Source organism: Aythya marila (genome assembly GCF_965140915.1).
Source record: "Aythya marila genome assembly, chromosome: 1".
NCBI lineage: Eukaryota > Metazoa > Chordata > Aves > Anseriformes > Anatidae > Aythya > Aythya marila.
The window spans coordinates 97,094,035-97,121,778 of NC_139042.1; the positions used below are offsets into that span (position 1 = coordinate 97,094,035).

General features: G+C 39.2%; 1 protein-coding gene across 6 annotated transcripts in view; it reads right to left on the reverse strand.

The window, feature by feature from the left end:
* The window catches only part of NRIP1 (nuclear receptor interacting protein 1), a 145,060-nt gene that overhangs the window by 14,848 nt on the left and 102,468 nt on the right, over window positions 1-27,744 (reverse strand). For 2 of the 6 annotated variants that reach the window (XM_082783441.1, XM_082783439.1), the window contains exon 3: window positions 10,060-10,108. The exons of 3 other annotated variants lie outside the window; for them this stretch is intronic. The gene's annotated coding sequence lies outside the window, so the exon portion shown is untranslated. Of the gene's footprint in view, window positions 1-10,059; window positions 10,109-18,390; window positions 18,578-27,744 lie in introns of those variants that run through there. One more of the 6 variants, XM_082783444.1, reaches the window with a different exon arrangement.

Consider the following 27,744-nt stretch of genomic DNA (forward strand, 5'->3'; position numbering starts at 1 on the left):
AACAGCTTTTTAAAAATTCTGCAGAGAACTGGTCCCGTAACAGTTGACTCGATAGCTTGAAGAGATGCAAAGAGATAGCATTTTATTAAAGCACACAAAACACTGAGAAGTCTTAAGTCACGTAAAACTGGTGTTAAACATGGAACCAACACCACAGCAGACAAGAAATGTTTATTTTCCTAGGGGAATAAGATATGACAGGCCATTGGACCGAAAAATAACCCAATTGTTCTGGCAAGTATGGACTAGTTAGGTTTACTTGGGCTTTTGTTTTAAAGCCTTCTGCAGTATAAATGCTAATGAGTGTAGCTGTTAACTGTGGTCCCAGTCACACAAGGAAGGGGCAGCTGTTCATGCATCGTCCCTGTGGGGTGTGAAGCGGGGGATCCAGACATCTAATCTCAGTGTCACTCCGTTCTCAGACTTCACATGGGCTTCTCCACAGTCCGGGAATCTGTGACTCACCCAGACCATGCCATACCACCGCACAGCATTGTGGAGCTTTGGGATGATACATAATATGTCAAGAGGGAATATAATATTTCCACTGTCTGTTTAAATGAGGTGAGGAAATGTCAGAGAGATTTTCATGTTTATGCAGATAGCCTTTCAGGGAAGCAGCAGGGCAGATAGGGGACATCTACGCACACGGGAGGAGAGAAGCAGGAGCTGGAACACCTCAAACTCTGAGGCAAAGTATTTTTACATGAAAGACCAAAGGCCTGAGCTGTGCTGGCTAACCTGTGACTTTTACAGACCCTGGGGAAGCGCTCTTTGCGAAGGAACCCTATTTGACTTGGAGGTGTGCCTCTCCAAGAGAGGGGTCAGTAAGAGCATAAATGACAGCCATCTGAGAACAGTGGCTGTCAGAGAGAAAGATATGCCCGTGCTGCAGCCCGATGTGTACAGAAGACAGCCAAGATAGCTTGGGTGCCAGAGTACGTCTAGCCTGGTGGCAAGGAAGCCCACAGAGGTTAGCCTGGGAAGCAGGGTATAGAATTATAGAATCATTTAGGTTGGAAAAGGCCTCTAAGATCCTCAAGTTGAACCATTAACCAATGCTGCCAAGTCTACCACTAAACCATGTCCCTAAAGCACCACATCCACGCATCTTTTGAGTACCTCTAGGGACAGTGACTCAGCTGCTTCCCTGGGCAGCCTGCTCCAATGCATCACTACTAACACAGTGCTGGTTCCAGCATTCAACCTCTCCCAGCAAAATCCTCCACACAGTGCGCAGGCAGTCTTAAAATCATAGCGCATGTCAGCCTACCTTAAACTAGTATTTTTTAATCTAGTAAGTAGAAGCATTGAACTTGACAGAAATGATCATGCTTATGTATGGGAAGACCCCACCTTATTCACGCAACTTTCATTTTACACTTGTAACTGAGTATTTCATGGAAATTTCAGTCAATTCCTCAGCACAGACTCGTGCACAAGAATTTCTTCTCACAAATACTACTGGAGGAACAGTTCTTTTTGCAACACTTTTACAGAACTAAAGAGTGTCTTCAAGTTAATTTCTTGATCAGGATATGCTGTCATTTAGATAAGAACTCAGAAACACGCTCTTTGCCAGTTCTACTATGAAGGCGAACAGATGTTCGGTCTACAGATACCACCTGTGAAGGAACTGAGTATTTGACATCTAAAACTGCTTCATGAAACACTGCTCAATGATCTTTTCTGCTGTTGAATGCAGGATAGGCAGAAACTAAACGTTAAGGCTGGAAAATGAAAACAGTCCTTCCTCCAAAGTAAGGGTAGAAATCCCAGGTAGCCCATATCAGTAAATCCCAACTAACTTTGGTAGCATTTGGATCAAAGCTCAGAAATATAGTGGACAGAAAGGCCTTTGTTAATTGAGTCTTCCTATTCAAGACACCAAGAGCAAATGGGCACAAAAAAATATAGCAAGATCTGACTGTAGGATAGAGGGGTAGATACGCAACAAAATACACAGGTAGGTACAGCAGAACAGACAGAGGATGCATCTTTCCATTCTTTGTAAACCACTTTCATAGCAATAAGAAATTAAAAGAAAACTGACAACCAGATTCCCATTGCCCCTTCCTCCCTACCCCCACAAATGCTTATCACTGATTATACATTTAACTGTGTCAGTTCCCCAAGAATGAAACTTGATTAATATACAGTGAAGAAATCAATGTTCTCTTCAGGACAACCATGCTTTTGAGTTATGATCAATGCAGATAATGCACTTCCACACATCTCTGACCTTCCCTCTTGTTAGAGGAATCTGAAGATACAGCCATTTCTCCACAGCACTACAATAAAATTGTGTATTCCTTGGATTTGGTGGAATAACTGTACATACATGTTCAGTAATTTGTCATGTAAGTAATTTTATGTTATTTTAACCAATAATTGGTTTCACAAAGGCCAAGCTACACCTGATTAAAAATAAGGCACACTTCTTATTGCCAGTAGTGGTTGTGTTCCACTTGGGACCATGTGTCCCATGGCTAGCTGTGAATAAGAGCCACTTTCGTGACTTTCAGCAGAATAGGTTTCAACTAACGGAAAACACACACAGCAATTCCACAGTAAGGTGGATCACACTCGTGCAGTATTCAATTATATGTTTTTTTAAAAAAAGTATATATCCATGTTAAAAGTCTGGGTGATTATGTATTTATTTTTTAAGTGAAAGGGCAATATAGTTTCTATGCTAGTGAGAGACTTCAGCCTTTTATAGGTCATGTTTCTAAAGGCTAAGGACACAGAAAAAGCTCATATAACTTCTACTAAGTGGGAAAGGAAAAATCTGCTTTAACAAGAGGGTTTCTTGTAGTTCAATTACAATTAAAAAATATTTTTTCTCTAAAGCAGCAATAAAATCAAGCAGAAATGATTATACAACTTAAGAACCAATTTTAGTGAAACCTGAAGAGAAAAAGCCATCAACATCCTGTACAGAATGTCACAAATTCCTCATTTTACCAGTGGGCCAGAATTAATCTGCAAACATTCAAAACAAATCCCCAGCTAAAACACTAAAAGCCTTTTAAGTCACACAGATGTATACAGAGACAAATAGACAATTAATGATACTCTCAAACTTCAGGAACTGGGTTGCTACTCATCCTGATCCACGAGTCAAATTGACCTAAGTCATGAGTCAAATTGGAACAGTTAAAATACTGACTTCACAAAAAAAAAAAAAAATTAATGCAAACTATGGCTCTGTATACACTGCAACAAAATCGTGGTAGGAACAGTGGAAGGCTGGCAAGGGCAAGTGTTTAACTACCCCTTAATACAAGGGCATGAACTTTGAAGTAATTTCTCAAATTTTATGTTGATAAAAATGACAAGCATTTTAAGCAGAAAGATGATATGCTGTCATGAAGTTGTGGAATACAGCTTTTACTAATATGTTTTATATCTGTCTTTTGTGAGTGCTATATGAAGGACATAATTACAAAAGAGCAATAAATAACTGTTTATCATTACTGATTGTTCCATTAATGTCAAGAAAGTTGAAATAGGTACACATTTTAAGATGATATAAAACAAAACAACATAGATGTGGAATTGATTCTAAGTGTGTGATTTTCCACATGCAAGAACGCAGCCAGCAAAATGAAAGAGCTATTAAAAATAAACCTATCATCTCTTACTTACATGTAAGCATTAGCTAATTTGGGACCATCTTTCATAGTACACGTCAAACCAACAACTTCACTAAGCCTTTATAAAGCCATATGCCTACAGTGTCAGTTACAAAACCAGCTTCACGTCCATGTTAGATATGTCTAAAATTAAGCCTGTTCTCAAGAACCCTACTGAACATGCACAGCACTGGTGAATCATTAACTGTCTGCTAGTGAGTCCCATCCCTCTGTAGAACAAAAAAGAGTCAACCTCAGTCACCATGAAGAACTCTAATAATAAAAAAAACAGACTAGTTCAGAAGCTGCACATTTAAAGGCATATAAAAACATGGTTCCACAGGAATTTGTCTGATTTAAGCATGAAGCTACTGCCAAAACATGTAGCGTTGTCTTGCTCTATGGATTTTCAGCTGCTTGCTCCTGCTGCCTTCCTTACATTTCAACACATATTCCTACAGAAAGCTCCTACAGGACAAGTAGGACTAAAGACCTCATTGACACCAATGTGAACCCCAAAGAAGCTGTTGACTGGTTGTTTCACAGTTCTCCGTGTGGGGATGCATGACTGCTGCAGTGGTGTGGGGAAGGACAGAGGGCAGGACCTACGTCTATAAGTGCCAAACCACACTTTTGTCAAATGAAAGCAAAAAGGAACATTGCCACTGCTGAGATTCTCTAGACAGAAACCACCATCTCCAGACAGAATGTCTCTACTGAACACTGAAGAGTTCACTAGTCAGATGAAGATACCTTTAAGAAGCATTTCCTAAACAGAATTAAATATTTATATATATGCATATATATCTCCAATGTTCTTTTCAGTCACTGTGAAATTTGAAAAGCTCACTGAAAATAATTCAAATTACTTTTATTTTTATATTATAGTGAGGCATCCCCTGAAGCCGCAGTATAAATCCTATTAAACTGAACTTAGTTTGTCCATCCCAAAAATAGATTTGACATACAAACACATACACAAGGTCAAGGTCACAGATCAGCAAGAAGGATTACAAAGAGGACTGATGTAAGAGCTGGCATTTGATCACAGCTCCTAAATTATTTATTTATTTAGTGTGCTTACCAGAAATACCACCACATTTTCTTCACATTGGTGCATTACATGTTTTAAGTATTCCCCACCTTTAAGAGCAGCTGACCTGGGCTTATTTGTGTTAACAAGAGATATTAGGCAGGGTATCAAATAAACTAAGGAATGCCTCTTGCGTTAAATGAAAACAAAGTGGAAGACACCACTTTTTGCCATCTTTTTTTTTCACTCTATTCAATACATATTAAATCACAAATTTGAAAGGAGAACCCCCTCAGAAGTATAGGACATAGAAGTAAGACCGCTGACACAGAATCAGAACCTCAAGTTTATAACTCTGAGTTACTTATCTTAATATAGCAATTGTGTATTTGAATGTGCACTGCCAAACACAACACTCACTCATCTAACCTAATTAGCTGTGAGCACAGCATATATTTCTCAATTAAAAAAAAAAAAAAGAAGAACCTTGTAACATAAGGTCTGTGCAGAATACAATCAGACTAACCTCTTCTGTAATCAGGACACTTGCCTCCTAGAAAGCTGCTTTAATACTGAACACTGAGTAAGTGAGCAGATTAAAACACAGTAGCAACAGTTGAAAGACTCATTAAAACTCAGCAGCTGAAAATAGTTAGCAATAGAGGTCATTTACTGATCTTCCATCCATTCACTCACTCACTGATACGTTCTCAAGCCTTTAACCACATGCTGATGAATAATTATTGTACAGATCATGTCCACCAGACACACCTTCTGACAAACAGGAGAAAGATGAGGAGTCTTGAGCAACACAATGTCATAACGTTCAAACACCATCACAAAGTTTCTGTAACTACATTATAACTTGCAATCTGAAGAACAGGATGGCTTGTACTCTGAGTCCCCACTTTCAACACCAGCAGCTCCGATGTTAGTCTAGACATGACTGGCAGTAGTTTATAATTAGACAGAGCGCTATGTCTATAAATAGGACTGTTCGTGTTGGTATAAAGCTTTCGTTAGAACTCCATTTGGACTAACCTGCTTAACTCATATGTGGGACTCTCAGGCATCACCAGTAAAACCTTTATGTCATTACACATCCATCTTCATCTCGTTCCTGTTTCAAGATTTGTTTACTGATTTTTCTCTGTCTAATTTTTGTACAGATACTACATTTGCAGCACTCTACCTGCTTTATTGGGTTGGCTCAGTTACTAATGAATAGGCCTTAAACAAAAAAGATGAGAGAAATAATGCCAGCTAAGAAGACTGCTCCGTTCTTAACAATATCCTTCATGTGAGTTAGATTGTCACTCCTTTCAGCTATAGTACTGCCTGAGCTGCTACAGACACACACAAGTCACTCCTGAAGCCTTGCATGCGAGCTCCTCAGCACAACAGTATAGTGTTTTTAGCTCTGATACTGATTCATGCCATCTTAAAACAGTCACTGGTTTAAGATCAAACTAAGCTAGGTTTCAGACCTTGGGGCAATACAATTCTGCTAACCCTTTTCTAACCCCTTTGAACAAAATGGGAGGAAAGTATAGTTTGTTTGTTTTTTTTATTAATGGAATTTTTATCTTTCCTGTTCTGTAAAAGTTTGAGAAATCTTCTCACTGCATTAAAATGTTATAAAGAAAAATAAATCTGGTGTCCTTCTACAACAGGGTTACAGCATTAGTGGATAGGTGAAGAGCAACTGACATTATCTACCTGCACTTGTGCAAAGCATTTGACATTGTCCCACATGAAATCCTTGTCTCTAAATTGGAGAGACATAGATTTGACTGATGGACCACTTGATGGTTAAGGAATTGGCTGGATGGTTGCACTTGAAGAGTTGCAGTCAGTGGCTCAATGTCCAAATGAAGGGAAAGGATGCCATCCAGAAGGACCTGGACAGGCTTTAGAGGTGGGCCTGTGAGAACCTCATGAAGTTCAACAAGGCCAAGTGCAAGGTCCTGCACCTGGGCCGGGATAATCTGGAGCACAAATACAGACTGAACAGAGAATGGATTGAGAGCAGCCTTGAAGAGAATGACTTAGGGGTGTTTGTTGATGAGAAGCTCAACCTGAGCTAGCAATGTCCACTTGCAGCCCAAAACCCAATCATATCCTGGGCTGCATCAAAAGCAGTGTGGCCAGCAGGTCAATGGAGGTGATTCTCTCCATGCTCTGCTCTTCTAAGATCCCACCTGGAGTCCTGAGTTCATCTCTGGGCCTGCCAGCACAAAAAGGACGTGGACATATTAGAACAAGTCCAGAGGAGGTCCACAAAGATGATCAAGGGGCTGAAGCAACCCTCCTATGAAGACAGGTTGGCGGAGTTGTTTAGTCTGGAGAAGAGAAGGCTGCAGAGAGAACTTATATCAATTTTCAAATACCTAAAAGGGGCCTACAGGAAAGCCTGAGGTATCTATTTCTCTATCAGGTAGTGTAGGGATAGGACAAGGGGTAATGGCTTTAAACAAAAAAAGAGTTGATTTAGATTAGACATTAGGAAGAATTTCTTTATTCTGAGGGTGGTAAGGCCCTGGAACAGGTTTCCCAGAGAAACTGTGGATGCCCCATCCCTGGAGGTGTTCAAGGTTGCAATTCAGGTTGGATGGGGCTTTGAGCAACCTGGTTTAGTGGAAGGTGTCCCTACCCATGGCAGGAGGCTTGGAATCAAATGATCTTTAAGGTCCCTTCCAACACAAACCGTACTATGATTCTAAGAAATAAATCAGGCAATGATTATGATTCAAGATCAAAGGTACCAGAGGTTCATTCAACATCTGCAAATAGTCATCTGCTTTCTCTCATTTGTCAAGAAAGAAACACACATGAAAATATGCAAGGCATTTCACAACCAAAAATATTTTAAGAAAAAAGAAACACAGTAGTTTGTATGTAGTATTTATCTGACACTTCAAACCAAGTCTATGTGGAGCCTAATAGCTTAAGTTTACAAACACAAAAAATCTAATGCTTTTTTTTTTTTTTCCACACTTTCATTGAGCTATATTGCTGTGAACAGTTGTTGGTTAAGTATCACCTTAGGTCTCCTCTACCGCTTATAAAATCTTTTTCTTTAATCATTATAACCAGATCAAATAAAATCTTAACTAAAACAAGTCAGCAGCACTTTTTTGCCTCTTGTTAAATGTAAGTTCACACACTATATCCTCTGCAGGAGCAGGGGGCTTCAGCTACTTCTGAGTTTGGGATCAAAACCCATGGTTAAGTCAAAGGGATTTTGTACACTGCTATCAATGGGCAGTGACTATTTTAAGTTTTTCTTACTGTGACAACATAATGTCCGAAACACAATTTTATTTCTATACAGAGAATCCTAATAGGCAAAATCATAGCACTCAGCCGAGAGCCTAAAAATGTAAATGTAGGCCATTTTAAGTGTGCTGTCCTTCAAAAGATGGTAATGACAAACTACAATGAATGACTAGCCAATAGAACAAAAACAAATATGTCAGCTATCACGAAGAAGAAAGCGTTTTTGATCAATTCAGTAGTAAAGTAGTTCACAACAATGGATTATCTTGAAGTAATGGCTGGCTGCTCATGACTGATTTTGTAAAGGTACTACTTTATTTTTCTTTAACGAAAGAAAATACTGTATTTACATGTAAAACATACAATCAAGAAGTATTTTAAAATATTCAAAATGTCAGTTAGATGAATGCTTTAATAGTAACTCCTCTCCACTTTTTTCTACTTATTTATTTTTACTAACAAATTAGATCTTACATCTGTTTTTGTTTTTTTTTTGTTTTGTTTTGTTTTGTTTTTTAAAACTTTATAGGGCATCCAAATAATGGAAAGATTATGTATATATACCAATTCGTGCATCAGAGAAGCATTAAATTTTACGCAACATACATTAATGTTGCAGAACTAGGCACCTGGATAGATGGGTATCTACCATACTGAAAACCAGTAATAGACCACCAGTTTAAAAATCCCGACTAATAAAGTTGGAGCTCTAGAAGTTAACGTAAACTGTTTCACATTCAAGATTTAAATATTTTTCTTACTATAATCAGTTAAGATTTCCTTTTCCAAACTAGACTTGCAAGACTGATTATTCCACCTTGCCTGGTCCTTAAGTCGTTCAACGCACACCAATCATAACAAGTGATCTGGTAGCCCACAAGCTGGGAGTCTGATACCTGTTCATCATCTAACAAAAAAAAGCTAGTGGTAACAATGAAAGACAATGTGTGACAGGTAATAAATCCCCTTCTGTAAATCTTCTCAGTTTTGAGGGCAGGGATGGAGAACAACACGGGACTATCTCAAAATTGTAATTTTGTTTTAGTCTGTTTACTTAACGTCTATCGATAAAGTGCAGAGAGAATACAATTTTCACAAAACAAGAGAACTCTGTCACAAACCCAGTAAATAAACACAGAAAACTTCAAGTTATCATAAACTATGTGTCACGTAGTAAAGTCATTATCTAATAGTATCGAAACCCACAACTCTATCAATTCAGCCAAGCAGACTAGATATTATTTGCAGCTTAATCTGCCCTGGTCAAGATCTGAGCATGGCTGAAGGGTCACAATCCATGTCCTTTGTGTTACACAAAGCCATCTTTCCTTGACATACCTTGCAGAATCGTTTCCCAGCTCAATATACCAGCATAAATAACTCCAGTGTTTTCTGGATCAACAGATAGTAAGGCATTGTCAGTGACCTGAATATAACTGGTAAGTTTCATTGGCTGCACGTGTTCTTACTAGCCTGTATTATTATTATTAAAAAAGAGCACTTAAAATAATCCTGCCATAAAGCTAGAGGTTTTTGTTCAATCCCCATTGCTAAATTTGGCCAATAAATGATACCAAAGAACTTCATTAAAGATTACACCTATCTAGTATCTTTCAACAGCAGTTCTGGTTCTTACATACCTGCAGAACCTAACAGGACTGCAAAATGACTCACAGATACCAAATTAATGCAGAAGTGAATCATGCTGGACAGCTGAGGTGTAAGCCAAACTGTGCAACAAAGAAAGACCAGTAGGGATAGGAGGGTTGCAGCAGCCACTTGTCTCAAACAATATTTATACTCTAAAAGCATACAATTTAAAATCCATTTGTTGAGAAAAGGCGACAAGTTCTGGTGGTCAGGTGATGATGTCTTTAGCTTCCCAGGATACTTTCAGCAGATTGCTTAATAGGGTGCCAAGCTAACAATCTCACGAGAAAGAGATCGAGGACTATGTGGGCATGTGAAATAAACCATCGTCTGACTCAGAATTCTTAGGAGGGGTAAGGTCTAAAGCTTGTGTGAATTAGGTATAGTTACCAATCTATGCCTGGAATGAAAAAAATACAGTGTAAAAAACTTCTCTAGTTCATGGGCAGAAACTCATACCTTGAAAGTGTCAATGCTGGAACTTTATGAATCTGCTTTTCACTCCACCCTGCCAAAAATAAATACATTAGAATCAGAATGTGGAAAATGAAGATGGAAATCAATTTTTTTTTCCACTTTACTGTTAAAGTCATTCTGTTAGTTCACTATTAGCCCATGAAAGGGAGACTGTCTTTCTTAAGACGGCATCAACAGACAAGACTAGACTAAAATAGTTTCTCCCTAAAGCTGGTTATACTTGTGGTCAGTTTCTGACAATAACAGAGCTTGACCACGGTATAAGAGCTGAACAAGGTGTCAAAGGTAGCATGACGTTAACAGAGGATATGGGTCTCCCCACCCCATTAATATTATCCATTTTGTCCTCCCAAAAAAGTTGGCAATAGGAGATTATTATTATTCTGATATTCCTGCTATCCACTTACTGATGATGACTTAAAAAAAAAAAAAAAAAAAAAAATTGACATTGCATTCTGCTTTTCTAAAATTTTACTTGTCTTTTCCTTAAGTTACCTTCATTCAGCTTTCTCTCAAATCCCTACAACTCCACATCCAGCAACCCTTCTGCACTACACGAAACATAGCCATTACTGTAATCCTTCCTCTCAACACACTGAGCATATAACCCTTCACTTCAATTGTTTTTCTCTTGCTCTAGATGAGGTTTAAAATTTATCATCCAAGTTCTACAGACATTAATAACTCTTTCATTTCTACCCACATAGCTTAACCACTTACTGCATTTCTCTTCCTTCCTCTCTTTTCCACAAACACCCATTTTAATCGAAATATTCAGGCACCTTTCACACAGGAAATTCCATTATGCTCCTGCACTGCTCCCCAGACAAAAATCAGCTACAATCTTGAGGCTCACTCTCAACAACAGTAAGTCAGCATAGCAGAAATTAATCCAAATCCACCAAAATACCTCCAGGAAAACCACATGCCAAGAACACAGATTATGTATGTTGCTTGCCTTTCTTCACATATTCACACTCTACTATTTGTCCTCTTTCCTTCATCATAGTCTATACCAAGTTTAAAATCAATACATCTTCATCCATGAGATGCTGAGTACATAAATAATTTGAGTTCAGCTGGACAATGGCTAGACGAAGCCTTAGAGCAAGCCTGGCCTCCGGAATAAGTGTTTTCCCTTCCTTAGGGTACAAGAAGTAAATGCCTGTATTGTTTTTGCAGCAGTATAACCATGCACCTTGCTGTAACAATGCAACAATGTATCAATGCACTTGATAGCTTTCTTTTACCACATATGATTGGAAGGGTAGGGAAGAGTAAGACACAAAAATATCAACACACTGAAATATTAATGATAAGGAAGAAAGGGTACAGAAGGGTTAAAATTTACCATGAAAGTGCTCCCCTTCTCTTGAGCTGCTGATCTTAAAAGGAGTTAGCAGCAAGAGCTCTTTCCCTTCCCTGGCTGGCAGAATGAAAATCCCCCTGCCCTGTTGCAAGCTGTTTTCACTTCAGAGAGCAATGGTCAAAGACAGACCAGAAAGTCCAGATAAGGAAAGGAAACACTGCTCCTAGAAAAACTTATTTTCAGAATGACAACATTTAGTTATTTATTTATTTTAATCATGACAGAAAATGGTGCCAAAAACAACACGAACAAGGAAATTTTTGAGGAGGAACTTGAAAGCAGAGAAAGTACCTGTCCCAGGGAGCGGTTAAACATAAACCCAGACCACATTCAGTGAAACAAAGGAAGCTTTCTGTCTCGGCTGCCTTAATAAAATAACATTCTGAGCCCAAACAGCAGACTTAATTCTGTGAGCTCATCTCCCGCTCCCCCCCCCCCCTCTTTTTTTTTTTCTGAACATATTTTCTCCTTCCACTGCTTAAATCAGAAAGATTGGATTTACTGGGTCTAGCTCAGATTTCAGATTTGCTGCAAATAAAACTTAACCTGACTTCCCCCCAAAGTCCCTTTGGTGTCTCTCTACTAAATCATGTAAACCAGAGTATCGCTTGTAGCACTTCTGAAGGTGAACAGTTTGGCTTACCAAGAATAACCTACTGGGATGCAAATTTCACTTGCCTTCTTTATATTCTGCCAGGTTTATGAGAACAAGTCTGTCTGTGCTTGACATTTGCTGGGATACACTGCCTGGCATAATTACTATTGTAAAACATTTTATATTCCCATAAATTTAGACTATAACCCCAAAGTGATTACAAACTAAGACAAGATACCGGCATAACTAAGCAGAAAAGAAGGTTTGTAAGGAAAAAAAGTAGATTTAAGGAAGAAAAGCAGCAACAGTTAAGCGAAGGCATAGATGTTATCCAAGCTACCTGGGAAGCTGTCTCACAAGCACGGTGTCCTGAAGAGTAAGAAACAGAAGAGCAGGAACAAGATTATATAGAATACTGCAGACTACAGAAAGAAAGCAGCCCGTTTCATTAAAATATAAAGCCAGCGGTGAAATTCTAGGTACTGCAGTTCCTAAAATATCACATTTATTTCTTCACTGTTGTAGAATGGGTTTCCACTGAACTGCAGTAAACACTATGATGCAATGCAAACGGATGAGAATTCCAAATCTTCAGATGTTAGCATTAGTTTTATAGAATTAGTTTTATTCTGATCTTGACCAACAGAACAGGAGGAAGGATTGAAAGACCTAAAACATCTTGACTCTGTAATCTGCTGCTGAGAAAGGGAAGGCAGATGAGGGTAGAATCGGTAAGTTACTACCTGTTAAATCACCACTCAGACCAAATGAATCAACTCGGAAAAAAAGTCCAAAAAGAAAATTTTAGACTAAACACTTTTTGTAATTCACTTCTGCATACTAGAAGCAAAATGTACACTGAACGCAAATTGGTTTTGTCTGCTACCTGATAAAACACAAGCCATTCAAAAGAACATGGAACAATAGTATGCACCTTTTTGTTAACACATCTGAACACAGTACTGAAAACACATCTCATTTTTTTTCCATGAGTTATTTTTATTCACCTTTGATTACCAATCTTTAAAGCAAATAGATATTGTCAAAGAACAAGCATGATCCTCACAGTTATCAATCATGAGAAATGTAAAAGTATTTACAACAGCTTTGCACATCCAAAAACCAGACTATTTCATGGAGATATTCAAGTAACATTTTTGTTGCTCCAAGTAGTGCCACTAAAACTGCTCTTGTTTAAACATTTCTCTTTGACTAGCAGATTTGATTATGAGTTTATTTTTTGCATAGTAAAGCTCATCCAGCCATTTTTAATTCCAAATTGGTTTGCACTCCATCATGACTTGCCGAACGCTACAAAAACCCTTTGACATAGTGACTTCATAAGCCTTACAGAACACAAGAAATGCTCTTAGAAGCACAGGACGGTTGATAAAAGACTTTCTTCCATTGTCTGTACTGTCAGCTTTAACTGTGCAAGAGTCCATACTTGCAAATTACACAAAACGTGCATCTGAACTACCCTTCCATGAAATGAAAAAATTCTCCAAATAATAGTCACAGGTAAAAGAGCTGAGAAGAAGAAAGTGTCTGAAGCTGAACATCCTGAGAAGCTTGTTTTTCCTTAATGAAACATACAATCACAATTTAAAAACTCCATAATAAAAATGAGCTTGGTATACTCCACCACCAAGCTGCAGATAATAAGAAGCATACTAACTGTAGAACAAATTTTCATTATCTATCCATCCACTACATAAGTCTGGAAAAGAAGAAAATTTCAAGCTATTTAAGACTTCCATGAACTAAAGAAATTCAACTGCATGTTATTTATACATGTAGTGAGATCATAAAAAAAATCAAATAATAATAATAATAATAATAATAATAATAATAATAATAATAATAATAATAATGAGGTATTTCACTTACCATAGTCCTATTTCAATCTGACACCTAAATATCCAATATTAGATTGCTGCTGCTCTCTCCATTGTTGTCCACCCAGACCCATGATCATGTGCACTGTATGGGTCTAAGCCATGTTGGAGGCTATTGGGCACTATTAAAATTGTGAGAAAAGTGTTACTCTGTTTTTGTAAAAAACAGAACACCTTACAAATAACACACATTTCACCATTTTTTTCAGTCTTTATAGGTGATCTGACATGCTGAAACAGTCCTAATGAGCTGGCCAGAGCCTACTGAGCTTATTGCGGCAGGAAGGACCACTGCACAGCAGAGAGTTTTGCAGCAGTGGATCTTCTCATCCACAGTCCACTTTCAGCCTCCTTCCTACCCGAGAACAATGAAGTCCACTTTGAAAGGTCCTTGCTTCTGAATAAAAAGTTATGTATAAATGTGTATAAACGTATCTAAGCACTTCCTTCCACATTAGATCCATTTTTATATCCTTGCTTCAAAAAGCTGTCACAGTCTGCTTTTTAGTGGTCTAATTCAGCTGAAATACATTCAGCTTTGGATTGCTGGGATGGATTAGACACACTTTGTGAATTCATCCACACATACACAAATGTATAAACAGAACTCCAGTAGTCCATGCTCAAATTGGAGCTACATAGGAAAGGTGAGTGAAGCTGAAGGAGCAAAAGTGAATTCACACAGGTGACTTTTCAGAGATCTGCTGAACTGCTCGGTGCTGCCCAGGTTCTGGAACCCTGAATTCTGCCACGTTTGACCGAGAGGATCCTGTGAATGTTGCATCAGTAACATTCACATGTTGCATCCACGTTTGACCGAGAGGATCCTGTGAATGTTGCATCAGAACGAAGCCTTCAGAAACGTGTTTGCCTCCCATTTAAACAGAGCCAAGAGGATAGAAAGTATCTTTACCCCTTAAAAATAAACATGAACATTTTTCTTTTTGAATACTTAGAAGCCTAAATTCTAGCTTTGTAGCTGGCAAGACTGGCTTCAAAGGACAAACATTTTAAATTGATCTTAGAGTTGTATTCAAATCAGAAGTTTCCAAATTGACCAAGCCTACGAAAAAACTTAGTTACTGTGGTTATTCATTTGTAGAACTTGCAGACACCTGCCATACTTAACCCTTTGCCAGAGGGTGAGAAAATACATCGTGACTGCCACCAGCTTCACAAAAAAGTTTGGGAGGTGTAGCAGTATTTCAAACCCTAACTGCTAATAGGCAGTGCCACCTAAGGTTGATGTTATAGAAGCAAAGATCCATAAAAAAAAAAAAAGTTAGAAAAGAAAAAAGATGGTTGGAACTTTTAATAAGCTCCAAGGTTTCCAAATGGCTTCAACAGAATAGATTGAACAAAGAAGAGGATTATTAATCTTGCCTGCTCTAAATCATTTACCATGATAGCAATAGGGCATTCATGCTACTGCCAGAAACAGGTCTCAGTTCATTCTGTGACTATACAATGAGAACATCTTTTAAAGAAATACACTTTTTTCTTTTTTTTTTTTTTTTTTTTAAGTGCAGTTTTGCATTTCCTTATCTTACCACACTTGCCCCTGGAAGTAACCCTGATCATGCTTTTATTAATGGTTATACTTTAATCATTCAAACTGAATCTGCTGCTGCAGATGCTCTGTCCAGTAGTCAGGAAAAACAATGCTGGAGTTTATTTCATCAGGCCTTGTAAAAATCCTCCCCCATCACCACGACGGAGTATCAGCAACACTTAATTTTCAGGGAAAGTTAACCAACACAATAGACAAAATAATTCCCTCGGGAGGTTTAGCAGCAGTCTCCATTCAGTACACAAGGCCATTAATTACACAACTGCCTTTAGCATTAAGAGGAATCTGGTAGCTACAGCACTGATTGAGTTAAGACTGTCTTCAATATCTGCACACAAAATCTGTTTACTTAGAAAAGTTATGCAACACCTCAACTTCCTCTTCTTTACCGTGCTAAAGCATGATAACAGAAGGACAGGGGGTGGCAACGGGGAACAGGCATTTCACAGCCTCAAGGAGGGCACAGTTACCTTTCAAAAAGTGCCTAAACTAGAATTCTTCTAAAATCTGCCCAACTTGATGATGTGTTCAAGCATCAACTCCGGCTTAATACCTGATTCAATATCTCCACAGGAAAGACTGCTACACAGTTAGCCAATGGTGGAATCAACTGCCTACCTCCATTGTAAGTAAGATGGTTTTTCAAACATGATTTTATGTATTCTTTCTAATAGAGCAGTCCACTCCAGTTTTAGTCTGAAACCGTCGTGCAGATTTTAGTGTTTTCAGGCACACTGATTCAGTAAAGCTGGCAGTACAAGTTTTAATTCTGCAGACAGACTTCTACTTTCCATTTAAAAGAACAAACCCAGACAGATCACATGCTATCCATGCTGACATATTCCATGGCGCTAGCAAAAGTGAGGTACCAAAAGCATGCACCATCTTCCCTCTTAACTGTGAACTCAGGAGTCTACCCTACCTCATATCTCTTTTGATACACTAATGATGGGGGGGGGGGGGGGGGGGAGGGGAGAGAATAAAACCACTACTTCCAAAACTGGATCTACTACTACAAAAAACAAACAAACAAACAGAGTTACAAGAAGTCTTAAAGCAGTCACAGCAATCCTGACTGTTAAAACGTTTTCAAGGACTTGGATTTAATCGTATGTCATTTTCTTTTCCTCTAATCATTTATTTAAAGTCACAGGTTGAATTATTTATGAACAAAAGTTAATTACATTGAAATGCAGTATTGCCTTGTATTTATTTAGCATCTTCTTTAGAGCTCAGAACCTTCCACTAACTAGTTAAAATCTACAAAAAGCCAATGCAGTATTTAAGATGCGATTTAACCATTTCTGTGGTAGTATTGCAATTAACTTTCAATATCTTGTTAAATATGGCCAATTCCTTTTACCTTGTGAACTGCTGTGTAAATTGTGCAATTTTTATTTAAATCAACCTTTTTTTTTCCTCTAAATGTTACAACATCATACAGTTTTCCAAAAGAATTCCAGGGGGGAAGAACAGCTTACTAATAAAACATTTGCTTTAAGTAAGTTTTGAATAATTACTTTTAATGAAATTAGTCATCATTTGAGTACAAACAATCACAACACAGCATCTGGGGTTCTCAGAAATTTTCTTAGCTATCACAGGATCTAGATGATAAACAACTTACATGCATAAGGCTGTATTCATACCCTTCACAAGGTGTAAAATGTAAGCTCAAGCTTACACTCATAAATATACCACACATCTATGAAGTGTTAATCTTAAGTCTGCAAGGCCATATGACGGAAGTAACTATTATAGTGCATGTCTGCTCTTCAGCATACAGTGCTTCCTAAGTCCTTCATTTCCTTAAAGCAAGCCATTTACTTGTCACCTGCCCAGACAATGAGCAGAGAGAGGATTTCAGATACATCTGTGGCTCGTGTATAATGATAACACACTTGGAAAGGTGGATTTTCATTTCCTCTTCAAGTTATTAGATTCAGTTTGCATCCAGATTTAAATGTCCAGGACAAGTCTGCCACCTGTCCTAAACTTAATTAGTTGGGAATGTCTACATGACAAGAGCAGACTTTTCAGATGTTTTGGAATGACCACAAGCAAACATCCAAATAATCACAAACACAACTTCAGGGATGCCAAGAATGAAGCACTAAGCACAGCTCTCTGTGAAACAGCCTGAATCTTATTAATGGAGCACTTCATACTTCACAAATGCACACCCAAGATCAGCAGAGCACCTATAAAACCAGAAAATCAACTGTGTAAAGTCTGCAACAGAGTTGAGAAAATGAAGAGCACTAGCTTTCTCTTTAAAAAATGGGTGCATATTTACATGGTTGGGGGAGGAAGGACTGAAGGCTAAAATACTGTAAAGACTTCTCAGCTTTTTCATGTTCTGTTTTATCACTGATAGCATGTCTAAGATTTCCCTACCTTTATACATCCCCTCACATACCCCTCCATGCAAGACCAGTGCAGCAGATCAAAAACTGGGGAAAAAACCCATTTTCATTTAAAGAGACAAAACACATCGATGTTCAAATATAAGTATTTCCCATTTATTATCTTACTAAAAGCTCAAAAAAAAAATCACACTTGCAATATTGACTGGAATTTTATCTGTATAGGTATGTAGCAGCCACTGACACAGACGTGAGAAACTGTATATAATATAGAGAATTCTGTTACCTATCTCCTTATGTTGCCATTGGCATATGCAATATATTTGTCTTATTAGCAGGGGCTACTTAGTTCACTGTAGTAAACAAAGCTGCAGATATGACAGGCTCACATACTTTTCATTCATTCACATATTTTTCTTTACTTAGACTTCTAGCATGTGCCACAGAAGAGCTGAATGTTAAACATTCCTGGAGTGTCACAATATGTAATACAATAAAACAGATTACAACCATACCTTTCTTTCACAGCAGTGGTGCCAAGCACAGGTACACCGTAGCAATCAATTTGTTCTGCAGACAGTAAGGCTTTCATAGAATACTAATGCAAAATCTCTTTTCTTTCTCCTTCGACTTGACTCCCCAATGCCCGGGTCCCGACCAATACAAGGAGGAGGGCGGAATGTCTTCTGCTGAGATAACCACAACTACTAATCAAGCATACGTGTACAAGGGCACAGGATTAAACCTCCACCAAGCTTGACACGGGCACTGAGAGTAGCTAAACACATGCACGGCAAGGTCAGAATTAAACACACGCACACACGCACGCGCGTCTACTTGAGTGAACTAATTTATCACACTTTACCACTGACGGCTTTTTACCTCAGGGGAGTAAAATTACATCCTGGTGAACTGACGAGATTCAGACATAACAGCATCCAACACCAAATCAGATTTCACAGAAACACGAACTGCGTGCTGGGGTGAACACTCCCCTCTGTACTTAGCAGGCTGTTTCAGAAACTCTGCGCCTGCTGCGTGTGTCTGCACGTGCCTGTATTTGTGCACACGTGTGGGTGCGTGTGCAACAGACTGCTGGGCAGCTGAGTGATCCCATTAGCCTTCAGAAACGGATAGTAACTTGCTTCAAGAGAGTTTTCTTTTTGACTGTTTTTATCTTTACCTTTTCACATAATCAATCTATCAAATCTAATTACTCCAGAAGAAAGCATTTTATTATTGTCTAACATAGCAAATGTCAAACAAGCTGTTCGTTTACCTTGAAGTTTATTAGCATAGAAATGCAACATGAAGATGCTCTCAAAATATTGTCACTTGTATTCACAACATATTTTCTAAAACCCACTTAGCAGGTTTTTATTGGCTGGCATAGCTGGGTACTGTATTGCTGCTTAAAATAGGCAGGGCTATCTTCACTGTATCACCCCTGAGCTAATGGAAGACTTTTTCTTTAAACACATGATTTATATTTAACTTTTCTCTTTGGCTCTTTTTATTTAAAGAGTTTCCCCACATGAGTCAGCCATACGTATGTGGATACACGTTTTCATAAAGGTTCATACACTTGCCTTTCAAGTAGGAATGAACAGTGAAATACTGAAATTTAAAAGCAGGGATTTTCACCCTTCCTGGTATTTTTCTCATAGTCCTCGCAAATGTACATTGTGCCAAAACCATCAAGACGAAGCCTGTAAATTATTATTGACAGGGTTTTAATAACGCTGCTTTTGTATGTGATCTGTAGTTAGAAGAAAATACTGTACAAATACTCCTAAAAATAACCCTGAAAATAGCATTTGGCACTTCACCTAGAATAAATTAGCAAAATAGTTTTGAAATATCAGTGGCTTCACAGAGACACCATAAAAAAGCAGCATAATCAATACTGATGAGTTTGCCCTTGACATACTGACCGTGTCACCAGGCTATTGTCATGTGATATCATGTCATTTCCCCACCTGGCTCATGACCTTGTCCTTTAAATGACCCAAAGCTTCCCTCAAGTAGCAGGAGGCCCCTCCCCGCTGTCTCAGCAAGGTCGAACGGGTCAGCGTGTCCTCATCTATAATCCACCACCATTTGTCAGCAGGGAGGCTGGAGGAGGCAGGCTTGCTACAAGGGGAGAATGCCCAATTAGGCAGCTGTCACACAAAGCATAGGCTGCAAAATTATCCCCTGTCAAAAGAAAGAGCAGCTGCGGGTGCCAATTACAGCAACCTTTCAACCCTTTAGGTACTGGAAACTACACAGAAGTAAATGAAGTACAATTAGTGATAACAAATCGATGAATTAGGACAGTAAATTAGGAATTACTAGCAGGTGAGCTTAGGTCTCCCATAATATTAAGGGCACAGCACACCCCAGGCAAGGGCAAGAACATACAAATTTCGCGCAGCAGATCCGTTTTGTCCTATCCATTTTCCTTGTGTGGAACCTGTTTTCCTCCACTGTTTTCTCCTCACAAGCCTCATCTGAAGACAGACAGCACAGGGAAGGGAAGAAAAGCAGCCCAAAGGGGAAACAAGTTGCAGTGCCTGCTCTTCCCTCCCTGTCCTGGCAAATGCAGTTTCCTCCTTTCTCACAAGGAGGTTCTGGAAGCCAGCACAATCTGTCTGTTGTAAGCATACTCCATTTCAGCCTGACATTTGACATTTGCTGCACCTCCTGTTCCAGCTGAACAAGATTCACCCAGGAAAAAAAAAAAAAAAAAAAAAAAAGCCTAGAAACCATAAACAGAAAGAACAAGAGATATTGTCGTATGTTCCTAGTATATTCCATGTCATTTACACATGAAACACTCAGCTGGGAGATTTCAGTGCTTAACTTCTGACTGCAGAAGGAAGACTTATTCCTCCACGTTTCAATTCCCCGATGCACCATGCAGTGGCATCTCTGAGTGCACACACAGCCCGTCTTCTAAGTTGGCTAGCAGAACCCCTACCCAGTGCCTCTGCTGCTGTTGCTGTGTGCTAGCGACAAAAGCCAGGTTCTGCAGAGCAGAGCAGGGCAGGGCAGGGCAGGGCAGGTCGCGCTTCCCCTCTGAAAGCTGCCAGCACAGCAGGTGCCGTGGGGACATGCTGCCAGCAGGAGCAGCCGTGCTACGAGGGCGAGCTGGCCGGTGGCTCACTGGGTTCCGCACACGTGGGGTGACCGCAGAGGTGTGGGCACCTGGTCGGTAACAGGGAATTCACAGCACAGGAAGGCCAAAAATCAGATCAGGGGAGGAAATGTTGGGGACAGGCTTAAAGGGGTGGACAGGTCACACACACAGCCACCCCAAACCACGTCTCAGACTGTTGAACCAATGCCTCTGCACTTTCAGTCACACAGACAAACCTGGGGAACACAATTCACATTCCGAGATCCCTCCTACAATTAGGTTTTCCAGACAGCTCACAGTACTTTAAAACTAAGTGAAGTTGCCATTTATATTGCCAATTCTCTCCTCTCAAGCTCCATTCCTTTCTCTCAAATCCACCTTTATAGTAGTCCAATTTTCTTCCAGTAGCACTTCTGAAACAATACGTGCATGCTTGCACTGTAATTCGCACACACACATTTATGCTAATAAATTCACTAAAATATGAAATATGGTAGAAATTAAGTCTCTCATGTCTAGAAAGCAATTTCCTATGGCTATCTCTTGATCTCTAGCCAGCACGGCATATTTCACTGTAAATAAATAAATACCTGGCTTTCATAACTCAGATAAGAAAATGCATAATACAATCCCAACTATAAATAGATGTAAAAACGTTCATTTAACAGCAATTGAAATATTGCTCATCAAGTTTGACATTTTCTTTTGAATAGCATATGAAAACTGCAGCGTACTGAAAGAGTTAATGTGTTTAGAATTCAGTTTCCATCATACTTGGGTGACTATCTCTTTAAATAATTTAAATCCTCTCCATCAACTACAAAGCTGTTTTGAAGCCATTTAGCTTTGTTCTTTACATGTGTTCTAATTAAGAAATGACCTTGTCATCACACACACCAGAAATCCTGGATTATTTCCTGCAGCAAAAATCTACGAAGCCAAAAAAAAAAAAAAAAAAAAAGAAAAAAAAAAAGAAAAAAGAAAAAAATACACACTTCTTCCTTTAGTGAGGAGCTGAGGAAGTTGTTGGTTGGCTGAATGCTGAAGCAGTTTCACCGCATAATTTTTTTGCTGTTGTTGAATGTCACAGGGCGGGTTAGCGTGACCTTGAGCTGCATCAGCAGCACAGCAAGGGTCGAGATGCCTGCAGGCGCCCTTGTACTGGATTTGCAAGACAAAAACCTTCAAACTGGCTGAAGGACATCTTAAATCTCTTCAAAGGTTTTCCGAACTAATCTGGGCTGCTCTTAGCCGGATCTGTGCCCGTGTGAGAGGCAAAATTAAAAACAAGGTCTTTGACAGGATGTTGTCTGCTCTTAACCCTTCTCTTGCAGCAGGCAGTGTATTGCAGGCGTGCTGAAGGGACACTTTCATAAGCAGCAGAGATGAACACAGTTCAACCGGCAGCGTTCTTTCATAACAAAATTATGTAAGCAACCATCTACTGGGAAGGGTGCTGTTATTAATACAGAGCAGGCTCCCTGCATAGCAATCGCCATCCCTCTCCACCCCCAGCACAGTGCCCTTCCCCACGCGGCTGTGCAGTCCGGGAGCACTGCGGTGCCGTGCCCTGGCTCAGGCTGCTCCCAGCAACACAGGTAGATAGAGGGGTGCTCAGCGTTTCGGGGCCACAGGAACCCTGTCTGTACCTGCTGGGAACTAAGGGTTTCTTCAAAGACCGGGCAGCCCCCATCTCAACAGGTTGCGAGCCTGGCGAGGCACGTAAGAGGAGGAGGGTCAAGAACATGAGGAGGACTGTTTGGCATGCATCAGACATGCTTTATGAGGAGAAATTAAGAAGCGTCCACTCCTCATCTGACCCTGTTATTTCCTTCTCACTCATCCCGAGCTGGGAAGGAAGGAGCAAAGAGGATATTAACATGCGACAGGCCTACCAGGAGTTTGAGGGCATGAGCGCACGTACTGGGGAACTGAAATAAAGACAGCCAGCCTCTCTGCTCTTGACTGCTCATCATCTGACAAGTGACACAGAAGTTTTCTAAAAACTTTAGTGAATGCACAGAGATAACCAGTAGGAAAGGCCCAAGGCACACATTGTTACTCTATGAAACCACAGATTTACCCAATGGATGTGGCAGTGTCATGCAAATGCAACTATCAACATATTTAAGATGTGGCCACTTTCTTCAAAAGCATACTTGCACACACACCCTCCAGTTTCATGAAGAAAGAATTTCCCAATGAATAACAACTTTTCGTACTCCTACTGAGGAAATAATATGGATTCCCGTGTCCAAAAGTAAAGAAAAAACATCACCACCTTATCTTCATGTCTGTTTTAGTGGTGGTATTATTCAAACTATCAAATTTCTGCAGGCAAAAAAACACAAATGGGTCAAAATAATCTCAGCGTGATCAAGAAAAGTTATCACACTTGAGAATCATCTTTTACTATTTCTAGGATATACACCATGCATGTCCTTGTGGAGAAGAGGAAAACAGAGCCATTCACACCAGCAGAGGGTGTTCTAATTCTTTTCTAGTTGAACATTAATGGCTTAAGTTAGTCTGGTTTTGTATAGCGGGTCTTTAAAGTACTATGTACTCCTAGACGAGAGCAAAACACACTTAAGTTTACTGAAGAAGGACACAGCTTTGGCAGTAATGTCACAACTGTTATGACACTATCCTCCACCTACCACTAAAATAGACTCACTTCGTCATTCCCAAGAGTCATGGCTTTTCTCACAAAATATCCTCCTTGTTAAACAACTAACCATGTTACATGCTAGATTCAAGTAACGCTAGTGAGAGCACCTTTTATATTGGTAGAGGAGGAACTTGTACAATACACAGGACTTTCCACAGACCCACCAAGGCTTCTAACACGTTTATTACGTTTGGACAGAGGGCCACAGTGTTCCCACAGCGCCTGGATGTCAGAATAACCTCTGCCATTACTCAGAATGCTCTCAAGGTTTGCCTCGCAGGAAGGTCCCAGACTGGATCTGGTTCGCAGCCATATGGGAATGGCACACAACCAAGCATGCCTTCTCATCCATTTTGGGACTCTGGCAAACGGAGATTGATCAGATCCACACATGTGGTTCATTAATTGTTCTGCACAAACGTTTTCTTTTTGTGCCCCTTGAATAACAAAACACCAGACAGGCAGCCAATTGTGGTTTAAAAAAAAGTTCTGTCTGTTGGCCTATTACACTTCTTTTTTTTTTTTTTTTTTTTTTTTTTTTTTTTTTTGAAGTAATGGGTCCTACACTGTGTTTCCTAGAAAACTTTCTAGTTTACGCCAGAGTTACCAGGAAAAGGGATTAGGTGAGACCAACTTAAGTAGTTTATATTACACGTCAGTCTAGCAGAAAATACTGAGAAGTACTTTCATGGTCTGCACAACTGAACATGCAACATCAATGGTTTCTTAATTTTTTTTTCCTAACATGTAGGGAAACAAAAATATATTACAGGTTCTCCAAACATCAGGAATTGTGAAAACTCCCAAAACAAAACCAAAGAACTCATGTTGCAATGTTCCAGCTGAACAGGGCAATTTAAAGGTCCAATGACAGCTTTCAAGCCAGGTAGTGGTTACTGCCAAACATGGGACACATTGTGTGCCCCTGCCAAAACACCCAAATACAAATTACCAGCTTTCTTCCAGGGCTACAACAGTCCAACAAACACTTTCCAACTCAGACCACCTTAAGAACTTCACACAGAAGGCACTGGTGTTGTTACACAGTACCCAAGCCAGAAGTTACAGCAGCAAACTGTATGCCCATATGCAAAGAATACAACCATCATGGCACCATACTATCTGTGAAGGTGGACAGGCATTTATTTCTAACCTTCTGATAAAAATGGTCTTTGGGACTACAATTTCTCATGGCCAGCAACTGCACCAAGGCATGTTGTTCTCCGAAGTAACACTATCCATTTGGCTCCTTATACAGACATGCTCGCACAAGCACACGCAAACCCAGTAACGGACAAGACCAGCACTTTACAACCAGTCCAAGTACAGGTTGTCCATGGAGCTTTAATTGTACCATTTTCTAAATGCTGATTCTGATTATACTTTAAGCATAGGGCAGTTATTTTATACACACTGTAGCTCAATGCAGAAAATAAAATAAGTTAAAAAGAAAACAAAGATGGCAGAGTTTAATATAATCTGTTCTTTTCACACCTGGACCCCATTACTAAATAAAACTGTATCTGCTAATACAGAGATGCTATTGATTTAAAAAAATTCTCTTGCAAGCAAACACAGATATGCTCCACTGGTACCAGTATTAACAAGTAACAGATGTAAAATTGTCCTGTGGCCATGGCACACAACATTATGACCTGTGTTCCTAGCAGTATCAGAAGCAGCCCAAGGTCTAGCACAGCACATTGAGAGTCTTCTAGAGACAGAATTTGTAAATTATGATTCTAATTTTCTTTGTGAGCTGTGGTGTAAAAACAGTGACTTTTTTTTTTTTAAACTGCAAATTAGGTAAGTGGGGCTACTTATTTTAAGTAACCTGAATAAATAGAAATTTTGATAAATTGGTCTTCATAGTGCTAGTACTATTAAGTAGTACTAACATAGTGCCATTAATTAGTACTAACACAGTAAAAATAGGTGCGCTGTCATGAAAATGGAAACATCACCAGATACAAACTCAGTACAGAAATAACAGATAAAACTTTAATATAGACAAATCTTAGAACAGTTAAAGGAAAATGAAGTGCACGTGAAAACGCACACAAACACAATTATGAAGTGCTAGTTACATCTACTTAAGTTCTACCCATCTTAACTAAAGTCATGGAAAACATGCAAAGAAGTGAAAGCAGAGAAGCCTTATAATTAGTGCATTAGTTTCAAGTATACTTAATAGAACTAATATTCTTATTCTAGTATAAGAATATGTTAGCTATATTATTAGCTTCCTTTTGCCTACTAGTACAACTGTTATACTTAAGCAGTAGCTAAGAAGGTTAAGTACTGAATATTGTGGATTGAAGGAAATAAATGTTGCAATTCTTTCCAAATCCACAGGGGGGGGAAAAAAAAAAAAAAAAAAAGTCTTAACAGATTATCAGTGTTTACACTTAGAAAGGAAATAGCCTTGTGCTACCAAGGTCTCATTTAACACCCAGGCAATTTCCTTTCCAAGTCATCTTTAAGTTCTCCCTCTGCTCTGCCCCTTGTTAGCAAAACCAGTTCTTTAATTCAGTTCTCCCAATGACTTGAGCATTCATGGCAATGAATCTTCTGCAAGTGTTTTTCCCAAAGCAGTGTCTTCCAAACCTGGGTTGGGGGACACTTCTCAATAGGGTGCATCTCAAAAAAGCAAGGTTGATTACTTGCAGAGATAGCACTGTTCATTTGGGGGAGGGGGGTGTTCATTTCCTGCTTCAGACATCTCAGATACCCATCTAAGAATGTGAGCAACACTTCACATGACACACACTCATGAGTTTGGTTTATTCTAGTATTTAACTTGTGTACTGCTCAGGAATTACATGTGTATTTACAGAATAGTGACTATATCCATGTTTAAGTGCATTTTGTTAAATCAGGGCCCTGAAACTTCATGCAGCTTTTTCACATTGCTGTGCCAGTTCATTTTATTCAGTACAAAACCACCAACAACCTTTGAGTTCTTCTGCTCAAGGTCATTTTTAACATTCACAAGCACAGCTTTTTGGCTGTCTGCAGAGCAAAGATTTCTTTTTTTTTTTTTTAAGAGCAAAGCGATGTATAGAAACATCTTTAAATGGTGAAAAACATCTTTTAAAGTTGCGTTAATCAATTTGTCTGTTATTAATTCTACTTGGCTACCCTTATTAACCATAGGTTTTAATTTAGTCTTCAGTCTCTGCAGCCACCCATATCAAGAAGGCATAACCACGATGTAAAATCAGGCTTAACTCTTGCAATCTCAAAGTCTAAGCTACACCTCCCACCCTTAGTCTTTGAAGGCATCCGGTAGAAAATCAGGTACTCGAGTTCCTCTCCCTACTCTGCCAGATACAACCTTTCTAAATTTCCACTTTAAAGCATGGGAAGTAGAGGGGAGAAAGCTACTTCCATTCAATCATAATTTGCAATTTGCAAATATCCATTAGGTTGTCTGTATCATAAGCAGTTCAGAAAGATTCCCTGGTCCCCAGCCTTTTTCTTTTACTGTTCCAACTGATCTCCCTAGGCTTCTCTACCACTTTTCCAGTAAGTATGTGGGACTCAGAGGAGAAAAACTAGCACATATTTTTACTGTATTATGTATTAGCCATCATTAATTTTGTCAGCATCTGATAGCTAAAGTAGTATCAGAAAGATGGGGTATAAAAATGTTTAGTTTTTCAAGTAGAAACATTGGTCTCTGGACTGTTACTGGAACGTTACACTGCCAATGCTCACCTTCAAATATTCTCATTTAAACACTCTTCTATTATCTTTGGAAATCTCAGATATCATTACCAAGTAAAAAGCAGCATACTGATTACGGAAAACACAGCAAGTTACAAAAAGTGAGAACCGGATGTGTCTGGCAGGCAACAATCTTTTGTATACAATACACTGTATTTCCATGTATGTGCATCTGTGGTACACATGCATACTTTTACTGGTAGTCCAGGTTATTTTAAGAAAACAGAGTAAGAAGCTGACAACCAGAAAAGCCCAACAGAAGAATGAATCATACTTGTACAGTTCCAGCAATGATCACACTGTAATACTGTTGCCAGGTGTCCAGCAAAATAGCTGAAGCCAACATGA